Source organism: Carlito syrichta, unplaced genomic scaffold, assembly GCF_000164805.1.
Source record: "Carlito syrichta isolate Samal-C Ts95f unplaced genomic scaffold, Tarsius_syrichta-2.0.1 Scaffold314876, whole genome shotgun sequence".
In the NCBI taxonomy this organism is placed as follows: domain Eukaryota; kingdom Metazoa; phylum Chordata; class Mammalia; order Primates; family Tarsiidae; genus Carlito; species Carlito syrichta.
Window position 1 is genome coordinate 259,509 of NW_007258972.1, and position 24,926 is coordinate 284,434.

A 24,926-nucleotide genomic window follows, 5' to 3' on the forward strand; every position below is an offset into this window, starting at 1 on the left:
AGCTTGAGCATTAATCAATTTACAATGATCTACTTCCTTTCTAAAGAGCTACAACTGAGGTTTACATAGGCATTTGCCCTAGGCTACAAAATAAAACACAAAACAGACAAATAAGTTGAGATAATTTTAAATCTCTTTAAAATAATTGAATCTTCTGCATTCATTGAATATGTTTAAAGGAGTTAATGATTATTAATCATAGTTATTGTTGCTATCTTACTTTCAAGTGATTTGGGAGCTGTCATTTAAGGAAAACCTTCTCCAGTCCCTGCCATGACATTGTTATTGCTTTAAAAAAAAAAAAAAAATCAACAGAAACTATTGGGTTTGGGTTTTTTTCTCTTGTAACATTTTTGCTTTTAACATTTAACCTTGCCTCCTGGTACATTTTGCCCAACAAAAGTGCTTCTTGGACAAAACCATTTGTGACTCCATTCCTAACATAATGACAACCCAGTCTGCTCTTCCTGAAATTCCCATTTCCACACCTAGAACCCCCTAGTCCTGGTCTCTATACTTAGGCAAATTCTTGGCCAATTCTGTCACTTTTGAAGAGAATTTAAAGATCACCGGGCTAAGATTGATGCTAGAAAAATGTTTAGTTCCTCTATCACTGGCGCTTCCCTGCCTTCACAAGACCTCCTGAGAACTGAATTCCAGTCCCAGAATCTCAGCCCTGAGCTGGACTACTCTGCTCTTGGCTGCTCAGCCCTCCCAGATGCCACTCGCTGTCTTCATGGTTTCCAAGGTAGTTCCATCATCTGTCACCCACCACTCTATCCCTTTGCTTTGCCAGATCATCCAGATTATTTTTTATCACCACCTCCAGACACGCTCCTCAAAAGCCTGGCCACTGTGAATGCCACATCTGCTCTCCAGGTTCCTCCTCGGCTGCCTGGGCAGTCTATCAAAAATACTACTAAGGCTGGACATGGTGACTGAAGCCTGTAATGCCAGCACTTTGGGAGGCCAAGGAGAGAGGATTGCCTGAGCCCAGAGGTTCGAGACTCGTGTCTACAATAAATCAAAAAATTAGCCAGGCATGGTAGTGCATGCTTGTAGTTCCAGCTACTTGGAAGGCTGAGGCAGAAGGATCACCTGAGCCCAGCAGGTCGAGGCTATGGTGGTCATGAGCATGCCACTGCACTCCAGGCTGGGTGGCAGAGTGAGACTCCAACTCAAAAAAAAAAAAATACTACTAATAGGCCAGACACAGTGGCTCACATCTGTAATTCCAGCAGTTTGGGAGGCCACAGTGAGAGGATTACTCACTTGAGCCCAGGAGTTTGAGACCAGCCTGGGCAATATAGCAAGACCTTGTCTCTACAAAAACAAATCAAAAAATTAGTCAGATGTGGTGGCATACACTGTAGTCCCAGCTATTTGGGAGGTGGAGGCAGAAGGATCACCTGAGCCCAGAAGGTTGAGTCTGCAGTGAGCCATGATAGTGCCACAGCACTCCAGCCTGGACAACAGAGTAAGACCCCAACTAAAAAAAAAACTACTACTATGTTCCAAGCATTTTGCATATCAGCATCCAGAAATGTTCATCTGTTCCAAAGGCACTGAGAATCCGGAAGAACCAGAGACTGGGAGTTTCATTAGCAGAACAGGAGACACCACAACACCACATATAGAGAAGATGATATGTATATACAGAAAGGACTGAGTGCCTATCACTACAGACACCTCCCACACTGATCTATACCTCCTCCCTCTGAAACTCCCTCCTCCCCCCAACCCCCACCAGTCATCAGTGAAGAGACACCAAATCATCAGATTGAAGCATGGTGGTCAAATTTCAGAAAGCATAGTGCAAACTTTGCTTTGACTAGCTCTGTTCACATTGGCAAAATGGGGGAAATAACTACTTGCCTCGATAGGTTTTCAGAAGGACCAAATGAGACTATTCACATAAGGCAGTGAGCAAATACCAAGGCTATAGTTGCCACTAACTACACCCAAACAAGGGAATAAGAAATAAAATAAAACAGCAGGTACCTACAATTGTCAAAATAGACAGACTAGGTCCAACTGTTGCATTTTTTCCCTAACTTTCCCTTTTTGCCTCTCTTTAATCATATTTAATAATGACAGCTGGCCTATGACACTATGACAACTGGCAGGTCAACAACTGCAGCATTTCTTTTTTGTTGTTTTGTTTTGTTTTTGTTTTAAAGATGTGGGGTACAAATCAGGGTTAGGCATACAAATGTTCATTATGCAGGTACCCTTGTTGATGAGGTGTGCCCCTCCTTCCCCTGGCAGTTTCCCTCAAGTGCCAATCCCACCACCCTCCTCTCCTGGCAGTTTCACACGACTGCCAATTCCTTTCTTATCAACTGCAGCATTTGAATCGGCAATTGAATCCACCACCCCCAAGCAAGATTTATGAGCCACTTGAGCTCTCCTCAATGTGTCACTGAAGGGTGAGAGGTGAGTTTCTGCTTGAGGAACTATTAAAAATCCAAGATTACTTTTATCCTTGAAAACTCTTAAAGAACACTTGCCCCAAGCAGGTCAGGCTTTCAAGGATAGTTGGACTTCATGCTATGCTAAGTATTATTCTGATGGGACCTCAATTCAAAGGCTGAAGTTCTCAGTGTCCCAAATCAAGCAGATTTACAGTCTTGACCTCTTTCACAGAGAGAATGCCACCTTCTTCAGAGTCCTCTAGCACCGATTTCACCTTGGTTATTCCACACAATTTGAAAAATCCTCTGTGGAATGCTTCAATGTATAATGCTGTGCAGAGAATTTATAAAGAGTGACAAAAGTTATCTAGCTAAAGGACTATTCTTCAAAAATGTGGGCTCCAACCCGTTAGTGAGAAAGGAAATTTAGTTGATCTCAAGAGACCTGTTTTTAAGCAAACTAGAAAAGGAATAGGAGAGACTAGAACAGAACAGATTCAGAAAATGTCCCACTTAGAAGGGTAAAGTGGTGCCATGTTTTCATTACATATATATGTGTGTGTACACTGGATCATAATGCAAAAATGTACTTTCCATTATAGACCAAGATGAATGCTTTTTGAAAGTTGAAGAGCTAATGGGATGACCGAATCAGTATTAATCCATTCTCCACACATAACAATAACATTTCAGAATCCGAAGGAGGTTGAACATTGGAAAAATACTGGGGGGTATGTAGTAAAATTTAGCTGCAGGTCTAAAAGTTATTCTAACAACTTTAGAGAAAATTAATTAAAGTTTCAACTCATTTCAAATAGCTGGAAACCTAAGTAGTAGTTTAAAAATGTAGGCGTGGCACCCCACTGCCAGGGCTCATATCTGTGTCCCTGATTACCTGTGAGATCACGACTCTAACTTAGCTCTAAGTGTGCAATGGGGATAAAAGTAGAGTTACTGGAAGAATTAAATGAATTCATATAATGAGTTATTAGCAATGAATTTTACAGCACTCAACCCCAGTTGAGTGCTATTATTATGTCATTGAAATCAGTAGTTACTATTGTTGCTTATTACGTGCAAAAATATACTGTTATCTAAATAAGTTTATCCCAGAAGATAATACCCAGAACACTATCAAGACTAATAGTTATTTGCTCTCACTTAAACCTTTCAGCCTATTAAATTTCTTGTGGCTCAAAACACCAAATCTGTCTGAACAATCCGGAGAGGCCCAGGGCTCTATTTCCAGCCGCTGCTACCAAATAGTAAGCCCAGGTTTAGGGAGGAGGAGGTTAATACATCATGATAGTTTGCTCTGTGTAGAAATGACTAATGTGAACTCAAAAATAAATACAAATAGTGTATCTTTTTTTTTCAGATGGGGTCTGGCTCTGTCACCCAGGCTGGAGTACTGTGGCAAGATCCTACCTAGCTACAACCCCAACCTCTTAGACTAAAGCAATCCTTCTTCTATCTCAGCCTTCTGAGTAGCAAAAACTATAGGTGCATGTCACTGTGCCTGGCCTTTTTTTTTTTTAATAGAGATGGGCTATGTTTCCCAGGCTGGTCTTGAACCCCTGACCTCAAGCAATCCTCCCACCTCAGCCTCCCAAAGCACTGGAATTACAGTCACAAATGGCACCCAGTCACAAATACTATACCTAAATTGTCATAAATGAAGAAAATGTTGCTTTTTACTCCTTTTTTAACAAAATACCAAGAGGAATTTCAAAGGACTTTTAATTAATTACTTCACAACACCCTTAATAATGCACCCAGAGCTGTTTTTAAGAATAAAAAGTTATTTCACTTACCTCCCTGCTTCAGTTCTTTCAGGACTTTCTCAGTGGCTCAGCAGAAACACAAGAGGAGGAGGGTGGGGAGGTTGCAACCTACCAAAAACAGAAAGCCCAGTGGTGGAGGACCAGGCAGGGAGGTGGCAGAGGAGGGAAACCAGAAACCTAATTGTGCCTATACAATGATAAGAACAGTATTTTTCTGCTTTCATTGTCTTTGGTCTATTCCTACCCAAGGGTGTGTTCTGCTTCACAGCAGCAAGGAAAAAATAAAGCACAACTTCTCTTCTGCTTTACAGGGCTATTGAATGTAAGAATCTTTAGTAAAGAATGAATTTCTCCAAGCCCCAGATTGCTTGATCAGACTATAAGTGAAGTTAGATGTGGACATTTTTAAAACTCCATCCTTCTGCTGAGCTATTTTAATTCTAGGATGCAGCCCACAGGTCCGCTCGGGCAGGACTTCTAAGAGCTAGCGAATTACATTTTTCATGTTAATCTTCACTTGAAGGTTAGCTTCAACATGTAGGAAAATAAAGTATTAGGGCAGTGAAAACACAGGTGATTCTGGTTCTGACTAGGATGCCCTAATCTTCGTCCTATGAAGCACCTTTTTTTTTTTTATTTGATGTGGCTTTCCAGTTGGAGTACCTATGTTTATCTCCAATTTATAGATGATAAAACTGAGACTGCAGGCAAGTAATCTGCCTATGGTCACATAGCTAGCAATAGTGGAGCCAACTTTGGAAATGGAAACAAAGAGCTCCTGCTCCTCCTCAGCTCCTCCTCACAACACCCCCACCAGCAACAATGAGCACCCCAGTCTTCACACTCTCTCTCACAAACCACCTCACCAACCCCTGAAGATAGAAGGGAGAGCGTGGGTGGAGAGGTGAGAAGAGCAAAGAAAAGGGAAGCCCTGTGGTGATTTTCTTACTCCCTCCCTCACAAATACCCTTACAGATCAGGGTCTATAATGACATCAATAGAAACTGAGTTCTCATCCCAGCTCAGGGAAAACGTGTCTAAAAACAGTTTAGCACCAAACCAAGTGGGAGCCACCAAAGGCAGAGCTAGACTTCTCTTAGGCATAGGGTGACACAGGATAGGCTGAGCATTCTCAACACACAAGAAACCCCACTCCATTCTAAATAAATAGCACCAAAAGGAACAGATCACATTTTTAAAAATACTCTCAATTTGTCAGTGTCTCAATAAAAGCCACTTCCACTTGAAACAATAGGCTGATATCTAATGCCAAATAATAGTGTCATTATGTTCTAGCTATGTTTGAACTAGAAACAATGCCATAAAATTTTAATGAAAAAAGTCCTCTAATGCGTATGAAATTTCCTAATTGAAAAATGAATTCTCCATATTCCCAAAGAACACACAGGATGCAGACCATGGTCATTGTTTTAGGAAGCAGACAATCTATATTAATGTTGTCTGAAGAATTCTTTTTCAATTAAACATTTGCCATAACTCGGGAAGATGTTGGCATAACTCAGCATCATTCAAAATCTAAATGCATATACAATCTGATATGAGATCATTTTCAAAGCCCTGCTCCTATCAGATGTTCAGACAGATGAAGAAATTTCATATAAAACCCACTATTCTTAATGAAAATCCACTTTTCCTTTATTCCTCACCTCTGGCTGATCATGACAAAAAGCAGTTTTCCCTAAAGAAAGTGGATTGAGAAGGAACGTGGAAAGAGACACATACTGTTGTTCAACCCTCTGCCTGACGCCAGCTGCTGGGATTTAACTGGTTTTGAAATATGTATAAGATAGCGTGACTGTTGTATTATTCATCAAAGATTTATCAGATCTTTAATCTAAATACACATAGTGACCATAGGACACTTTTAAATAATAATAATAACAAAATGGGTATTAAAAGGATCTTTCTTTAAAATGCTCTCTAGGAAAAGAAAAAAACATAACAGTTGTTTAATATTGACTTTTAGGTCTCTAAATAAATTATGGCATACTTCCTTCATTTTCCAGCACTTATTTTAGTTTTTAAAATAATAACTCAGTCATCAAGTTTCCCTTCCTTTAGTGGGGGCCCCCAACAAAGAGGGTTTACATAAAAAAGAATTAGCACCTTCATTCAGGAGACAGAAATTGCAACTAACCTCTAAAAAAATCATCATGGCCTAAAAAGTTGAATTATCCTTAAAAAAAGAAAAGTAACCAAAAGTACTCTACAATTCCTTTCCAATTCTAGCTTATTTGTTCATTTAAATGGAAGAAAACTTGGAAGGCATCTAATGTGACTTTCCAATTATATTGACCGGATTGCACAGAATTAATTATACAGATCAAGCCTTAGCAATGCAGGGTTTGGCTAAGGTCACATCCAGATAATCATATTCACTACTTTATTAAACAAATACTTATCGAGTCCCTAATATATGTTAAGCATTGCATTGAGCACAAGTATACCTTGTGCTTAATAAAACAGTCCTGGGCTCTGCCCTTCCAGTGCTAAATGGACCACTAGGGTGTGGGCCTCCCCTGACAATCTACTCCTAACCCACACCTCAGGCCTAGTCCATGAAGAGGTTTGCATCTGTTGGAGGCAAATTGAAAAATACAATGAAGTTTCCACGAAGCTAAATATACTCCATTTTACCCAACTATCTTCCTTATTTTGTTCCTTTTTCCTTCCTTTTTATGAAATGATGGTGACAAAAGATAATAGGGTTTTTTTATATATAGTTCACTTAGGACACTAATTTTTCTTTTTAAAATGTACTGATCTAGGGAATCCAAGTCCAAGATGCTCTGCTTCCCACCACAATACCATCTCTCAAAGGATTAGCAGATGAATAGCTCTACAAATAGCATTAGAAGAGCAAAGGCTGGAAGCCCTCAACTGGTGGTCAGCTGAAATGAGCTGAGTTTGGCAGCCATTTCTTCCTGCATTTGGAATTCAAGTTTTTTTTTAAAAGTGTGTTAATGAAGTGTATCCCTTGGTTCTGTAACTGTTATTGAGCCTGGAGAGTTAGGCTGCCATGACTGAGTCAAAAGAAAATTTTTCTTTTATGAAATGGATTAATTAGTTAATATTTGTGAAGCCCTTGAAAGTGTTAAAGGATTATGTTTATGCTGCATATGACCAAGTTTCCAGAAAGGTGATTATGAACTGAGGGGAGTATCTGCAGAGAAAGCATTTCAAGAAATCACTAGGGATTATATCCCTAACCTAAATATAAATCAGGAACTATCTTGTAATTTCCTGGGAATGTTTCTCCCCAAGCAAAGGATCAAGAGCTCCTTGAGTAGTTTCTCTCCTCTCTGGGTCCAGGAACAGCTTCAACCAACTTTTGTTCCTATTGCTGGATTTTCCAATTTGGCTTATCCTAATTCTGGACCCTTCTGTCAGAGAAAATAGGAAGGCTAGGAGAAGTGAAGGGGCAGGTTTATAAATGCCTCAGTAGTGAGTAGTGAAGTACAGCTTTTTTCCAATCCTCCATTGCCAAAAATTGCCACTTGACTCTCTTGTGCTCCCAGGAGAAAATGCTTACACCCAAAAGTTATCTCTTATGAAATTCCTAGAATCATAGTAATTGTAACAATCCATCGAGAGCTTAGAACTTGTGCAAAGTGCCTTCTACACATCATGCTATTACATAACCATGGTGCTGTTTACTGTGGCAGCATTAGCCTTAATTTCTAGTTGAAGAAATTGAAACTTAAAGACAATAAGTAACCAGAGGGGCTTCAAGATGGCTGACTGGAAGTATCAGGCACTCACTTGCTCCACAAAGAAGAACCAAAGTAGCAAGCAGATAATCACACTACAGATGGGCACCTAAAAGCCAACACTAGACTCCAACAGAGAAATGACAGGAAATACCCAGGACATAAGAAGAGGATAGAAGCAACCTGCTCAACTAGGATGAGTTGGAAACCTGGAGAGGCTACCCAAGTGTGGTGAAAGAGTAAGTGAGAGATCCCCAATAGTCCACATTTCCACCATGGAAATCGAGCAATCCTAGCCACAGGAAAGGCCTTTGATCCTGAGACTAGTAGAGGAAACTTCATGGGCTGTGCATGACCCAGCATTGACCCAGAAAGGGAGCTCGCACTGAATCTTACACACCCCAAGTCCTAAGTAACTGCAACACTGAGCCATTTTGAGAGCCCATCCCCTGCCAGACCGCAACCTGCCCTGGGTCACAACAGCCCCTGCATCTCCACATCCTTAAAGCTCCTTTGACAGCTCCCTACATCTACTCAGAGGACTGCAGGGACGTGGCACTGATTGGTTGCAGTGAAGTGCCTGGGTCCCCAGCACTATAGTATACACAGTGTCCTGCACCCTGGAGAACAGGCAGTGCAGCTTACAGGGGACTCTGCTCCCGAAACAAAGGGAGCCAAAGCACATGCTCCACAGAGCCTGAAACCTGCCTGCCTGGGGCCCACCGGCAGCTATACCAAAACCTCTGAGCAGCAAGGCCGCTGCACACTTGCATGTACCTTGTGGACAGGCTTACCCTACCTACTGCTGCTGCTGCCACCAGAAGTCAAAGCACACATCACTAGCAGTGACCATGCTGCTCCCCCACCTGCAGCAGGGCCATCACATACTTGCACACACCCTGAGGACTGGTTCTCACCACTGCTACTGCTCTCAACTGCTACCACTGATGCTGCCATAGCTGCCGCTGCCATAACCACTACCACCAGGGACCAAAGCATGTGTTCCACAGAGCCTGAAAGCTGCCTGTTTGCAGCTGCTGCCACTGGGAGCACTCTCACACTCCCCCAGCAGCAGGATCACAGTGCACTTGCACACACCTTGAGGATGGGCTTTTACCACTAACCACTACCATTGATCCTGCTACTCGAGAAATCCACTGAGAGGCCTGTGAATCACCCCGCCCTGTCCACCACAACCTGCACCCATGCACATCATCAGCAGGACTGAGGACAGGCCTACCTGGCCTGGCACTACTTCCCATCCACTGTCCAAGCACGCCACTTGGGCAGCATGGGAATCACACACACTTTTCATCACCACTGGCACCTGGTGCCTCCCAGGGGCCGGAAGATGATGAGCCAAATCCAGTCTCCCACTAAATCACAGCAGCACTCACCTATACATGCCACACCAGGTACCTGGAGACTGGCCCACTCAGCCCATTGCAGACACTGCTAACAGATGCACAGGCTACCTAGTGGTTGTCCCAACACACTTACAATCATCGCCTATTTCACACACATTGTCCAGGGCTGAGGACCCACTCATAATCCCAGTCCAACACTGCCACTACCAACAACTGAAAAAGTCTCCTGGAGGCCCAAGAATTGGCCCTCTGAGACCTGTTAACATCAGTGCCCATATATACTGCCTGGAAGCCCAAGGATAGGCATGTTTGACCTGCCGCTGCCACAACTGAGGCCAGACTGGCCTACCTGGTACCCCCATCTCCAGCACAGCCTCGACTGACAACTACAGACTAAGACACTAACAAAATCTTGGCACCACCGATGCTGTTTACAGTCAAGGACATCATATGGAGTCTATAGTAGTGTATGTACCCAGCATCAAAGCTAAGGTGTCCTACCCAAGCAACACCACTGATACAGTTTCAGGAAAAAAATAGTCTTCCCCTATGAAAGTCAATCCAAAAAATTGAAGAAAAGTAGTTACTACACCAGATGTGCAGATATCAATGTAAGAATTCAGGAAGCATGAAAAGACAAAGAAATATGACATCTCCAAAGGAACACAATATTTCCCCAGCAACGGGTTCCAATCAAAAAGAAATTGATGAAATTCTAGAAAAAGAGTACAAAATAATTATATTAAAGAAGCTCAGTGAAATACAGGAAAACACAGATAAATGATAGGAAGAAATCAGGAAAACAATTCAGCATGTTAATGAGAAATTCATCAATGAGATACATGTCATTAAAAAACAGAATCCTAAAAACTAAATAATTCAGTTAATGAAATAAAAAGTTCATTTAAGAACTTCTTTAAGAGTAGACCATATCAAGTGAGGAAAGAATTTCAGAACTTGAAAACAGATTTTTTTAAATAACCATTAGAAAAGAAAGGAAAAAATAATAAGCAGAATGAACAAAGCCTAGATGACATATGGAAGACAATAAAGCACCAAACATTCTAATTTTGGGTGTTCCAGAGGGTGAAGAGAAGCCCAAAGGCATAGAAAAACTTTAAAGAAATAATAACTTGTAGATAAAGGAATAGGTAAAGAAAGTTCAGAGATCAAAGATAAATACAAACCAAAAAAGTCTTCACTGTGGCACATTATAGTCAAACTGTCAAAAGTCAAAAACAGTAAGAGAAAAGCATCTAGTCACACATAAGGAAACTCTCATTAGACTAACAGTGAATTTCTCAACAGAAATAATCTTACAGATCAGGAGAGAATAAGATGATATATTTAAAGTGCTAAAAGAAAAACTTTCACACAAGGATACTGTACCCAACTAAGTTATCCTTCATAAATGAAGGAGAAATAAAGTCTTTCCCACATAAGCAAAAAGTCCTATAAGAAATGTTTAAGGGAATCCTATACCTGGAAGCAAAAGAACAATATCTATCTACCATCATGAAAACACATAAAATAAAAATATAAAAGGGCAAACACACTAATGAGGAAGAGGACTCAAATGCTACCACTACAGAAAACCACCAAACCACAACAATAAATAAGAGAGAAAGAAAGGAACAAAAAATATACAAAACATCCAGAAAACCATTTACAGAATGACAGAAATAAGCATTCACATATCAATAATAATTTTAAATTAAAATGGATTAAATTCCTCACTTAAATATATAGACCAGTGAATAGGGTTTTTAAAAATGAGCCAACTATATGCTACCTACAAGAAACTCATTTCATCTGTGAAGTCACATATAGACTAAAAGCAAAATTATAGAAAAAGATATTCCATGCAAACAGAAACTAAAAATGAACAGGAATAGCTATACTTATATCAGATGAAACAGAATTTAAGTCAAAAACAGTAAAAAGAGACAAGGAGCAATTATAAAAAGATCAATTCAGCAAAAAGATATAATAATTTCAAATATATATGCCCCTAAAACTAGAACACCAAGATATATAAAGCAAATATTATTATATCTAAAAGGAAAGATATATCCCAATACAATAACAGTGGGGACTTCAACATCCCACTCTCAGCATCAGATCATCTAGACAGAAAATTAACAAAGAAACATTAAATTTAAACTGCACTCTAGACCAAATGGACCTAACAGACTTCTACAGAACATTTTATCCAACAGCTATAGAACATGCATTCTTGTCATCAACACATAGAACATTCTCCAGGATAGACCATATGTTAGGAAACAAAACAAATCTCAACACATTTTTAAGGATGAAATAGCAATTATCCTCAATATACTCCAAAAAAATTGAAGGGAATTCTCCCTATCTCATTCTACAAGGACAGCACTACCCTGAACCAGACAAGAACACAACAATAACAAAAACTACACACCAATTTTCTGAGAAACATAGAGGCAAAAATCCTCAAAAAAAATACAAGCAAACCAAATCCAACATCACATAAAAAAGATAATACACCATGATCTAGTGGAATTTATTTCAGGGATGCAAAGATTACTCATATGAGAATCAATGAATGTGATACATCACATCAACAGAATGAAACAAAAAAAAAACCTATAATCATCTCAATAGATACAAACAATGCATTTAATAAAATGCAACATCTTCATGACAAAAACTCTCAACAAACTAGGCATAGACAAAACAGACATCAACAAAATGATAGCTGTATATGATAAACTCACAACTAACATGCTGAACAGGGAAAAGCTGAAAGTCTTTTCTCTAATAGTGGGAACATGACAAGGATGCCCACTTTCTCCATTCCAATTCAACATAGTACTGAAAGTCCAAGCCAGAACAATCAGGCAAGAGAATGAAATTAAAGTCATCCAAATTAGAAAAGAGGCTGCTCCTGAAGATACACCAGATTTTCCTGGCACATAACCTACTTCTAGAAATAAAGGAGACTTTTTGACAAAGGATGTTAATGTTCTTTGTTACTGGGTCACCACTTGGTAATGAAATGTTACTTTTAAATACAAAATAACACTGAAAGGACAGCTTTTCAAACTATAAAATCAAAAATGTAAGTGCACACATGAACAGAGAACCAAATAGTTTTAAATAAGAGTTTGTAGAAATATAAGAAGAAACAGGGGTGATCCCAGAAAAATTAAGACCTGTTGCCTTCCTTTCCCATTTCAAAGGGAAGGTCACACTGTGAACCATCTGGGATCTAATCATCTGAAGCCAAAGATATCACCAACATGGCTGCTGCTGACAGTGTACTCAGAGAAAGAGGGTCATTGTGGGTAGAACAGACTTCAATAAGGGGTCCATGGTATCAGAATTCTAAGTCAGTCTCAGGATTCCCAACCCTTGCTATACATACCATCTAGGTGTTTCTGAAGAGATTTTGCAGATGTTATTAAATTCCCTAATAAGTTGGCTTTAAATTAAAAAGATTATCCTGAATCGGTCTAATCTAATGAGATGAGCCATTAGAAAGAGCCAGAGAATCAAATCTGTAGCAGACAGCTGTAAGTCTTGAAGACAGATACGAGGTTTGGCAATTAAATTCACGAACTTGCCACCATGAGCTTATGTAGGCAGCACTGTACAATCAACTTGGTAAGGTAGCATAACCTTGGCATATCACTGTCTCACAGCTGTGTACATGTCAGCATGTGGCAGTGTATTGCTGAGGGGTGTTCATTATTGTTGTTGCATATTTTGGGGTGCTGTCATGAGAATTTCAGAGCTTGAACAAACATTAAATTTCTTATTAAAGTTGGCAAGACTGGAAGTGAAATCAGGGGCATGTTAGTGTAAGTTTTGGGGGACAATGTCATGAAGAAAATGGCAGTGTACACGTGAATTAAATGTTTTTCTGAAGGGAGAGAAAGCATCACTGATGAAAAGAGGTCAGAACAGCCAGTAATAAGCAGAACTGACTAACACATTGCAAAAACTAGTCAAATTGTGCATCAAAATTGTCAGGTGACTGTAACTAGCATAGGAGAACAAATAAACAATGATAGAGAAACACTTAGGAGAATCTTAACTGAAAATCTTGGCGTGCCAAAGGAGTGTGCAAAAATGGTTGCAAAGGAGCTCTTGCATCATGGCAATGCACCAGCTCACACAGCACTGCCTGGGAAGGAGTTTTCAGCTATTAAACAAATAACTGTATTGGAATACCCTTACTACTCACCTGACCTAGCCCCCAAAGACTCTTTTCTTTACCTAAAGATAAAGGAAATATTAAAAGGAGGACATTTTGATGACATGCAGGACATCAAGGGTCATACGACAATAGCTCTGATGGCCACCCCAGAAAAAGAGTTCCACAATTACTTTGATGGGTGAACTAGGTGCTTACATCAGTGCATAGTTTCCCAAGGGGAATACTTCAAGGTAACTGTAATGATATTCAGCAATAAGGTATGTAGCACTTTCTCTAGGATAAGTTCATAAAATTAATTGCCAGACCTCACATAGCCATGTTGTGAGAAGGACCAGGGAACAGTGGGCAACCCCTAAAACTATGGGCAAACTCAGCTCTATACCCACAGGAAACTAATTCTGCCAACAACCAGTGAACCTGGATGAGGACTCAAGCCTCCAGATAAAAACAACCTAAACAACACCTTGATTGCAACCTCGTGAGAGCCTAGGCATAGGGCCAGTTAAGACGTTCCTAAACACCTAACCCACAGAAAATATGGGATAGTAAATGTACGTTTAGGGCAATTTGCTAACACAAGGCCCACCTCAGAAGCACACAAAACTAGATGCAATGGGCTACGAGTCCAGGGTATAGATGAAGGGAACAGAAAAGGTCTATAAGTTCCCCCAACTCCAAAAATATCCTTTTTCACCCTCTTAGAAGCAGAGGAGCTGGACGGGGAACCGTAGTGCACAGAAGGGTACAGGAGAACAAAATCATGGGACCATTCCCATAAGTGCTTGTTGAAGCAGATGACTAAATAGTTGAATCCATCTTATTAACCTTATCAACCCAGGGAGCTTTCTCCTTTTCACGCTTGAGTACTGCATGGTGGCATTGGCAGACGCCTATGGACTGAGTCCTGTGTTATTGATTTTACTTAAATCATTAGCACTTGAGAAACAAAGTACAGTGTGTGACTCGCTGCTCACTGCCTAAGGTAATAGAATGTTTCTAGTTTTATCAACTAGGTCTCTTGTTCATTTGATAATTATGAGGATAAGACCTAAAGTCCAAATTAAGTGTTTCTGGCCTTCAATGCATTCTTACAGTAATTTTTAAAACCTGGCTCTGAGCTTTACAATTTTTCCCCCGGGTTCATAAAGTACTCCACTTATTTTACCAATTTATCCTCACAACAATGTTATCCCTGAATTACAGATAGAAAACTAAAGCTCAGGACTATGATTAGACTTATCCAGACACAAAGTAAATTCCAGATAGTAGACTGTAATACTCCAAAATCTCTTTCCTCTGAGCTACATAACTATGTGGGATATGTATGTGTGTGAGTGTATGTATGTATATTTTTTACTTGCTATTTCTTCAGGGGTCATTTCCACTATCTAGGTTGCTCACTCAATAGTCCCTTATTCTCTGATCCAGTCTACGAAGTATAAGCTATACCCAGAACAATTTAAGCTCATTACTGGAGGGTATGTAAGAGTATCCCTTGATGAAGCAGCAATTCACGTGTGGTAAAAGAGTTTTGAATTAAAAATGAGCACATCTCATGGTTAGACAGTGGAACGGAGTATGTAAAAATTACAGCTCCCCTCTGTCACTAAGTAACACATGACTATATTTTGTTATAGTAAAATTGTATTCATTATTCTGGTAGAAGACATATTTCTAACCTACTAAACCTAAAGATAAAACAGAACTGACACCAAATTTTACTTTAGTATGTAATCAAGTAAATCAAGTTATATAGCCAAAGCCCAGCAGGAGCTATTCCTTTCCTGTGCTCCTATCTGGGGGGGAGGGGTAGTTTAATTTAGGTGAAATAATTTTCATTATATGATTACATTAAATTTAATGTATTATTTTAAGCACTTTATATAGAGTAACTTACTCGATCCTCAGGACAATCCTATGAGGATTTTATAGGTGAGAAAACAGAGGCACAGAGAATTAAGTAACTTGCCTTAAGTCACAGTGAGTAAATAGAACAAACATTTGAACTCCAGGGTCTGTGCTCTTAACCACGGGTTCCCAACTCCTGGGCCACGGACCAGTACCAGTCTGTGATCTGGTAGGAAATGGGCTACATAGCACGAGTTGAGCAGCTGGTGAGCTCCAAAGCTTCATGTGTATTTACAGCCACTTCCCATTGCTCACATCAGTGCCTGAGCTCCACCTCCTGTCAGATCAGCAGCAGCATTAGATTCCCATGGGAGTGCAAACCCTATTGTGAACTGAGTATGCAAGGGGATCTAGGTTGCCCATTCCTTATGAAATCTAATGCCTGATGATCTGAGGTGGAGCTGAGGCAGTGATGCTAGTGCTGGGGAGTGGCTGCAAATACAAATTGTTAACATTAGCAGTGAGCTTTGACTGCACGGAGACCATAATCAGTCAATTGCTTGCAGAGTCATATCAAAACCCTATCAGTAAGTGGCAAGTGAGTTGATGTATATCAGTTGTACAGCTGCATCTGGTGGTTTTAAATCAGAACCTGATACTTATTTTAGTCCCTGCATGTCCTGCTCGTTATTTTATTTACTACTTCCATCCACATCTTTTATGGTGAGTTAATTATTATATATTAAAATGTAATAATAGAAATAAAGTACACAACAAGCGTTATACACTTGAATAATCCCCAAACCACTCCTTCCTTCCACCCCAGTCCATGGCAAAATTGTCTTCCATGAAACTGGCTCCTGATGCCAAAAAGTTTGGGGACCACTGCTCTTAACTACGAATAAGTAAAAGGAATTAAGACCCCTTCGGGCTTTTCTTCTGACCACTACCCTTTCCATAGCACAAGGGCTCAAATGCTTTCCTCTGTTAAGGAGTAACAATTATTTAAGAATGGAATTTCCAAAAAATTAGTCGGGTCTGGTAGCTTGTGCCTGTGGATCTGGCTACTTGGAAGGCTGAGGCAGAAGGACTGCCTGAGCCCAGCAGGTCGAGACTGGGGTGGCTGTGAGCATGCCACTGCACTCCAGCCTGGGTGATGAAGTGAGACTTCAAGTCAAAAAAAAAAAAAAAGAATGGGATTTCATGTTATAAGATGTTGTCTAGCCTATACTGTTGCTTGGGGAAAACTGTACTTTCTCCGCCCTACGACAGCTTCCAACAGAATATTCCCTTCTCGTGCCCTCCTGATCAAATGAATTAATTTGTCCTGAGTTATGGCAACAAATGATACTGATGACACAAGGCATGCCACTCACAATCCACAACACATAGGAACTTTAGCAAAGACCTTTAAATACTACCTGAACATAATGGTGCAACTATAATAGTAGAATTGCAGGCACAATGGCAGGTTTGGGGGTGCCTTAAGAATGGTGGGCTCAAGCCGGGCTCAGTGGCTCAGCCTGTAATCCCGCGCCTTTGGGAGGCTGAGGTGAGTGGATTGCCTGAGCCCGCGGGTTCAAGACCCGCCTGGGCAGTGAGACCTCATCTCTATAATAAATCAAAAAATCAGCCGGGCGTGGTAGTGCATGCCTGTAATTCCGGCTACTTGGAAGGCTGAGCCGGAGCCCAGCGGGTCGAGGCTGCGGTGGCCGGGAGCGGCCACTGCACTCCAGTCTGGGTGACAGAGTGAGACTCCAACTCAAAAAAAAAAAAAAAAAAGAATGATGGGCTCTGGAAGAATTCATCAAATTAGGGGCATTCTGAATGATACTGAGTTGTGCATACTATGTAATATGAGGGGGAACCCAAAACAGTAGAATTTATTTATAAAAAATTGTGCATTTATTTTACATATTTAAACTTCAGTCACCTTCAAAGTACTCTCTATCTGATGCAATACACCTATTGAGGTGCTTTTTCCACTACTCAAGATACTTTTTGAACTCGTCAATTTTAATGCCTTTAGTGTTTCTGCCATTTTTTTGTTTCGCCTCTTCTACATCTGCAAAACATTTCCCTTTGAGGACGTCTTCATCCTCAAGTCGCTCAAGATGAGATTGGGTGAATAGGGAGGGTAGGACATGGAGGTCATGCCATTTTTTATTAAAAACCACTGAACACTCAGCACCGTGTGGGCAGGCACTCATAAATTACTCATCATGGAATGGGCAAACACGTTGAAAGAATCTCCAAAACAAATTCACCAAAGCTAAACACAGCCTCTTGCAACAATGCTAGCTGACACACTGATGCAAATAAATTCCTAGGACACTTACCTAGTGTGATGAGCCCATCCTAAAAGTGATCTGCCCCCAAAAAAATAATTCCATCATATTATAAACATGAAAATAATGTATGGTGTTATAAACGTGAAAATATATGCATGATAAAGTAATACCAATAAACTTTTAGGCTTAAATACAAGTAAATTAACCTTAAAGTATGCGCTGCAGATTTAAAGAATCAGATGGGCAGATTTAATTCATGACAATAAAAAGTAGTAGCAATTATAGAATCTCTACTAGAAGCTTTGAAAATTAGAATAACATATTACCAATACAGGAAGGTTTAGGTGTAGATATTTCTGACTGTGCATCCCTGGTCCTGATACTCAGAGTCAGATACTCTTAAGGTTTATATCTTAAGAACAAAGATCAGTCTAGACAGTCTCATGTAATGGAGGCATATAGAGAGTATCAAATCCAAAAATGATGGTAGAATCACCAGTTGTAGGATTCATACATATCCATACATGCCAGCATTGGTTTTCCTGCACCTCTTTTTGCTTTCACCCTGACAGAAAATGCTAAAACTAAATAATAATTAAAGTGTGGGTTTAAACTGTATAGCCTACTGCTATAGCTACCTCAGGAAGGAGCCTTGGGCTAGACATTGGGAGTCTTGGAATCTAATTACATCTCTGTTCTTAGCAAGTTTTATAAATTTGGGCAAATCACTTAACATCTCTAGTCCTCACATTCCTTTCTGGTAAATGAGAGTGATGGGTTAGAGAAGTTCTGTAATCTCTATCAACTTGAGAATTCAATGGTTCAGAACAAATTCTTGGTGCCTGCAAGAACACAGATGAAACTCACAAATACAACATTAAATGATATAAACGACATAAATAAGCATATTCTATGTGAGGTTCAAAACCGGACAAAATAACCTATCTTGTTTGAAGTCAGATATTGCTACCTTTGCGCGAAGGTAGTGGAAGGCAGTCCTCTGGGGTACTGCTCATTTCTTCATCTTGGTATGGCTAAATAGATCTGAGTACTTGGTGACAATTAACTGAATTGTAGTTCATTTTTTTAAAATGTTCAATGGTTCAGATCATGGTGCAGTTCTCAAATTCATAGAGTAACTGCAAAGCCTTCCTTTTACTCTGTGTGGCATTCACCCAGGGAAAAGGAGGGAAGGAAGTTGAGTGGGTAAATACTTGTTGAACATTTACTAAAGTGCCAGGCACTGTGCTGTGTATATTACATACCCCATCTCTGTTCTCATAGTAAGGCTGCAAAATAGCATCCACTAACCCCATGTTCAGATGAGAAAGCAGGTTCCTAGGAATAAGAGACTTACCCACACTCATGCAACAAGAGAGTAGTAGAGCCATGAGTAAAACCTAGGTCTATCTGTGCCCAGGTCTGTACTGCTCTTTCTACTACATGTTGCTACAAATCACTGCAATTTCGTGTTTATATAGAAATTTTCCATCCTGAGTCATTACACACAAAAATAGTTTGGGAAAACTAGAAAATTACTTTCATGAAGTTTGAAACCCTCTTCAAGGCTCAATGTTTGTAGCAGTTCCTGGAAGTTACTTCAAGTAGGAAGTTGTAGAGCCACTTGACCCATCTTGGCTCATCACAGGAGGTGTGTTTGAAAACAAAATCTCCTCTTATGAACTACTCCCTCTCAAGGATTTAAAATAACTCTTGATATCTGAAAGATCCTCTTCAACCATAAGGTGGTGCATTCGCCATTACCTTAAACACATATACAGGACTCACAAACACAGAGCTTGCTCACTCCAAGGAACCATATTTAAATGGCAATACTTGGTGATGGAGAGAAACAGTTGCCCAGCCAGGGGCAAGAACAAAGGTGGCAAGCTCGGTGTGGCTCAGTTAGCTGAATGACCTTGGACACAGCCACAGAATCTTCTGGGAGCCTGAGATACTACGAGTTGCTTGCACTGTTTTTGTATCTAAATGAGACCACTAAAACCTACACATAGAAAAAAAATTAAAACACACAGTTTTATGAGTGCTTCAGATAATATGTAACATTCTTGTATTTCATGCATATGCTTTCTGCACCAGGAAAAAGAAAGTTTTAAATGACTTTAAGCCCTTTTAGACAATTTGGTTTGAGACAAAATGGCAAAATTGGAAAAATTGTAATGCCCTCCTGCCTTTCTTTCTCCTTCCTTCTCCCCTTTGTCTCCAAGTCATCCTGGTTCCCCTAGTCCAAGAAGCCTGCAGTCAGGACCCTTCCCGGAACCTGCTTTCCTCTGCCAAGAGGCCAACATCCCTCCCTTCCTTTCACCAAAACTCCCTTTTTCAGTGTAGCTGACCTCAGCAAGATATTAGAAGGAAAGTGATAGGATCAAAAGCATTCTTTCTAAGATCAGTTTTCCAGGGTTTTCATATTTTAAAAGTAGAAGTTATTTATCCACATGTATTTCTAATAGATGAAATATGGATTTCAGCCTGTGCGCCCAAGGAAATGAAAGAATTTCAGTACTGTGGGGAGATGATCACTTCTTGAAGAAGGTGGCCACTGCCCATAATGCAAAAACATTGGCTTTCTGACTCCTCACAGGACCTGGTAGATGCTTCCAGGATGGTAGCAGTGAGTCACACTCCTTGATCCTTGGCTGGTTTGATCTTCAAGCCTTTTTATTCTACTTCTAAATTAACAAGATTTCAATAAATTATAGGCATACATTTATGCAGGTAATATTTCAAAAGTCATACTGAAATGTTGTCCAGAAACTGATGTTCAAATAAATAGTGTAAGAATTCTTAACTTGGCTAGGTTATATGGCTATGATCTCTATTATTATTCAGTCTTCCCAGCAACATATACTCATTTTTAAAATGATTTCTTTCTTCCCATTTCCATTGCTTCCCATATGCATATATGACTATAAAGTAAAAACAAAGCAGAAACTAGATTGATGATCAATAGGTCATTGGTGGACTGGTGTCACTGTTAATGGAAGGTTAGACATTGATTATCAAAACTCTGTCACAGTTTGAGGTTACAATACTCAACCAACTTTTATTAAAAATCACTTAAGTTGCAACCAATAAGATCCACCCTCAGTGTTACTGCCTGCCATATTCCTAGAGAGAAATGCTGGCATTCACTTAAATGCCTTTGGTAAGGCCACCATTATATATCCCCAGCATCGCATAGCCTGGTCAGGAAACAAATAGGAGAGTCATTCCAGGTCTATATGCTTAGAACATGGCCCAGAGAGACATAAGACAAGTGAAGATGGGAAGATTTGAGAATCATTTGTAAGAAGAATGCTCCTAAATTTCATAATTCACACTTTTTTTTATTATAAAGATGTGGGGTACAATTCAGGGTTAGGTATACAAACGATTATGGAGGTACCCTTGTTGATGAGAAATGTCCCTCGCTCCCCTAGCAGTTTCCCTCAACTGCCAATCACACCTTCCCTCCCCTGAAAGTTTCCTATGACTGCCAATCCTTTTCTTATAATATTATAATTATTTAAGCTCTGCTTATGAGTGAGAACATATGGTACTCTGTTCTTTGTTTCTGTGTTAGAACACTGAGTATGATCACTCTAAATCCATCCAAGTTGCTGCAAAGTGCATATGTTTGTCCTTGTTTATGGCTGCATAATATTCCATTGTATATATGTACCACATTTTTTTTTTTTTTGCCAATCCAGTTTCGATGGGCAACATGGCTAGTTCCATGTCTTTGCTATTGTGAATAGAGCTGCAACAAACATATGTGTGCAGGTATCTTTTTTATAGAATGATTTGAGTTCCTCCGGGTATTTTGCCAATAGGAAAATTGCTGGGTCATATGGTCTAGTTTTTCAGAAATCGTCAAACTGTCTTTCAAAGAGGTTGCACTGGTTTGCATTCCCACCAGCAGTGTAGAAGCACTCCTTTTTCTCTGCATCCTTGCCAGCATCTGTTGTTGTTTGTTTTATTAATGACGACCATTCTTACTGGGGTTAGGTGCTATCTCAATGTGGTTTTGACTTGCATTTCTCTAATGATGAGCGGAGACTGAGCACTTTTTCGTGTGTCTGTTGGTTCCCCCGTATATCTTCTTTTGAGAAGTGTCTATTCATGTCTTTTGCCCACATTTTAATGGGGCTGTTTAGTTTTTTTTTTTTCTTTCAGTGCATTTGAGTTCCTTATAGAACTTAGATGTTAGGCCTTTGTCAGATATACAGTTGGCAAATATTTTTTCCCATTCTGTAGGCTGACTCCCTGCTCTCCTGATGGTTTCTTTTGCTTTGCAGAAACTCGTTAGTTTGACGAGATCCCACTTTATCTTATTTCTTAAGGTATGGGCATTTAGGGTTCTGAATAGGAATTGGTTGCCAGTTCCAATTTCCATAAGAGTGTCTCCTGCATTTTCTAAGATTCTTATAGCTTGAGCTTTTACATTTAGGTCTTTGATCCATTTAGAGTTAATTTTTGTGTATGGTGATAGGTAGGGGTCCTGTTTCAATCTTCTTCATGTGATCAGCCAAGTTTTCCCAGCACCATTTACTGAATAGGTTATCCTCTCCCCAGTGGTTGTTGTTGGAGACTTTGTCAAAGATGGGTTGGTTGAGAAACTGGGGTTTTGCTTCTGGAATCTCTATCCTGTGCCATTGGTCTATGTGCCTGTTCTTTTACCAATGCCAGGCTGTTTTGATTACTGTAGCTTTATAGTAAAGTTTGAAGTCTGAAGTGTGATACCTCCTGCTTTGCTTCTTTTGCTATGGATTGTTTTGGCTATTCATGGTCGTTTATGTTTCCATATGAATTTCTTTATTGTCATTTCCAGGTCTGAGAAGAATGATGTTGGTAACTTAATGAGTATTGCATTGAATCTATAGATTACCTTTGGTGGGATGGACATTTTAACAATGTTGATTCTTCCTATCCATGAGCATGGAATATTTTTCCATTTGTTTATGTCTTTGTGGATTTCTTTGAGCAGTGTTTTGTAGTTTTCATTGTAAAGGTCTTTCACTTCTCTGGTTAGGAAGACACCAAGGTATTTCATTTTTTGTGGGTGGCTATTGTGAATCGTGTTGTGCTTTTAATTTGGGTCTCTGTCTGTTTGTTGGTGGTGAATAGGAATGCAACTGTCTTTTGCACATTTATTTTTCACCCTGAGACTTTGCCAAAGTCCTTTATCAGTGCAAGCAAGTTTTTGACAGATTCTCTTGAATTTTCTTTTTTTTTTTTTTTTTTTGGGTTGGAGTCTTACTCTGTCACCCAGACTAGAGTGCAGTGGCCACTCCTGGTCACCGCAGTCTTGACTTGCTGGGCTCCAGCAATCCTTCTGCCTCAGCCTTCCAAGTAACTGGAACTACAGGCACGCGCTACCACGCCTGGCTAATTTTTGATTTATTGTAGAGATGAGGTCTCGCCAAGTTGCCCAGGTGAGTCTCGAACCTGCAGGCTCAGGCAATCCACTCACCTCAGCCTCCCAAAGGCATGGGATTACAGGCTGAGCCACCGAACCCGGCTTGGATTTTCAAGGTATAGGATCATATTATTATCAGAGAGGAATAACTTGACTTTCTCTTTTCCTATTTGGATACCCCTGAATTTCTTCTCTTGTCTAATTGCTCTAGTTAGGACTTCCAACACAATCTTGAACAAGAGGAGTGAGAGTGAGCAGCCTTGTCTTGGTCCAGTTTTCAGGGGAAATGTTTCCAGTTTCTGTCCATTTAGCAATATGTTAGCTGTGGATTTATCATAGAAGGCACTTACTATTTTGAGGTATGTTCCTTCTATACCTAGGAACTTGAGGGTTTTTATCAAGAAGGGATGCTGGATTTTATCAAAAGCTTTCTCTGCATCTAATGAGATAATCATGTGGTTCTTGTTTTTGCATTTGTTGATGCATTTAATGACATTTATGATCTTGTGAATGTTGAACCAGCCCTTCATCCTGGGGATGACACTATTGGACATAGTGGATGACTTTTGAAATGTGTTTTGAGATCCAATTTGCTAGAATCTTGTTGAGGATTTTTTGAACCTATGTTCATAAGGGATATTGGCCTGTAGTTCTCTTTTTTTGTTGGATCTTTACCCCGTTTGGGTATCAGTGTGATGTTAGCTTTGTAAAATGATTTGGGGAGAATTTTATCTTTCTCAATTGCCCTAGAATACTTTCAATAGGATTGGTATCATCTCCTCTTTGTACATTTTGTAGAATTCTGCTGGAAAGTCATCCGGTCCAGGGATTTTTTTCCGAAGGTAGTTTTCATATGACAGAGTCAATTTCCTGGGTTGTTATTGGTCTATTCAGTGTCTCAATGTCTTCTTGCTTCAACCTGGGGAGGTTGTGTGATGTCAGAAAGTCCTCCATTTCATTTAGGTTATCAAGTTTGTTTCCATGTAGGTGTCATAATTCACACTTTTTAAGAAAGCAGGCTCTTTCTCTGTCACCACTCAGTCACGCGGAGGTGGAGGTGCGGGTACATTCATGATTAGGCATCTCCTGTAATTCACTGCCATGACCGAATAAGGCATTGCTGCGGGAGGAGTAGTGGATGTGAACACTGCTTTACAAGAAGTGCTGAAGACCTCCCTCATCCATGGCGGCCTAGCACATGGAATTTGCAAAGCTGCCAAAGCCTGGACAAGCACCAGGCCCATCTCTGTGTGCTTGCATCCAACTGCCTATGTACCTCAAGTTGGTGGAGGCCCTTTGTGCTGAACACCAAATCAACCTAATTAAGGTTGATGACAACAAGAAACTAGGGGAACGGGGAGGCCTGTGTAAAATTGACAGAGAGGGAAAACCCAATAAAGTGGTTGGTTGTAGTTGTGTAGTAGTAAAGGACCATGGCAAAGAATTCAGGCCAAGGATGTCCCCAAAGACTACTTCAAATGCAAGAAATGAACAAATAAAACTTTGGCTTATATTCTTCAAAAAAAAAAAGTGAAACCAAAAGATGCTGGAAAACAAGACTTGAGCCAAAAAGCGTTTTCTAACCAGATAATTCACTCACATCTTTCTCCAGAAAACTCCTAGACCTTGCCCTCTCTGAGCCTGAATCTCAATTTGATGCCTTGTGTCAATTGTTTATAATATGCAGAACCATTCATTTTCTATTTTATTATTAATAGTATCCAGAGTGCCTAGCACAGTACTTGGCAAGTAGCCACTGAGCAGGGACTCATTGAATATTTGCTGCATGAGTGAATGAACTGTTAAAATCTGTGACTCATATTTTAGACAGCAGAAATACAAATGGTGTTTTTAATTAATTCAGTAACATATGG

At 40.0% G+C, this 24,926-nt stretch overlaps 1 pseudogene; it reads left to right on the plus strand.

Moving 5' to 3' along the window:
- The first annotated feature begins 24,153 nt into the window (after positions 1-24,153).
- LOC110594373 lies at positions 24,154-24,543 on the plus strand (annotated as a pseudogene).
- Positions 24,544-24,926: the final 383 nt, after the last annotated feature.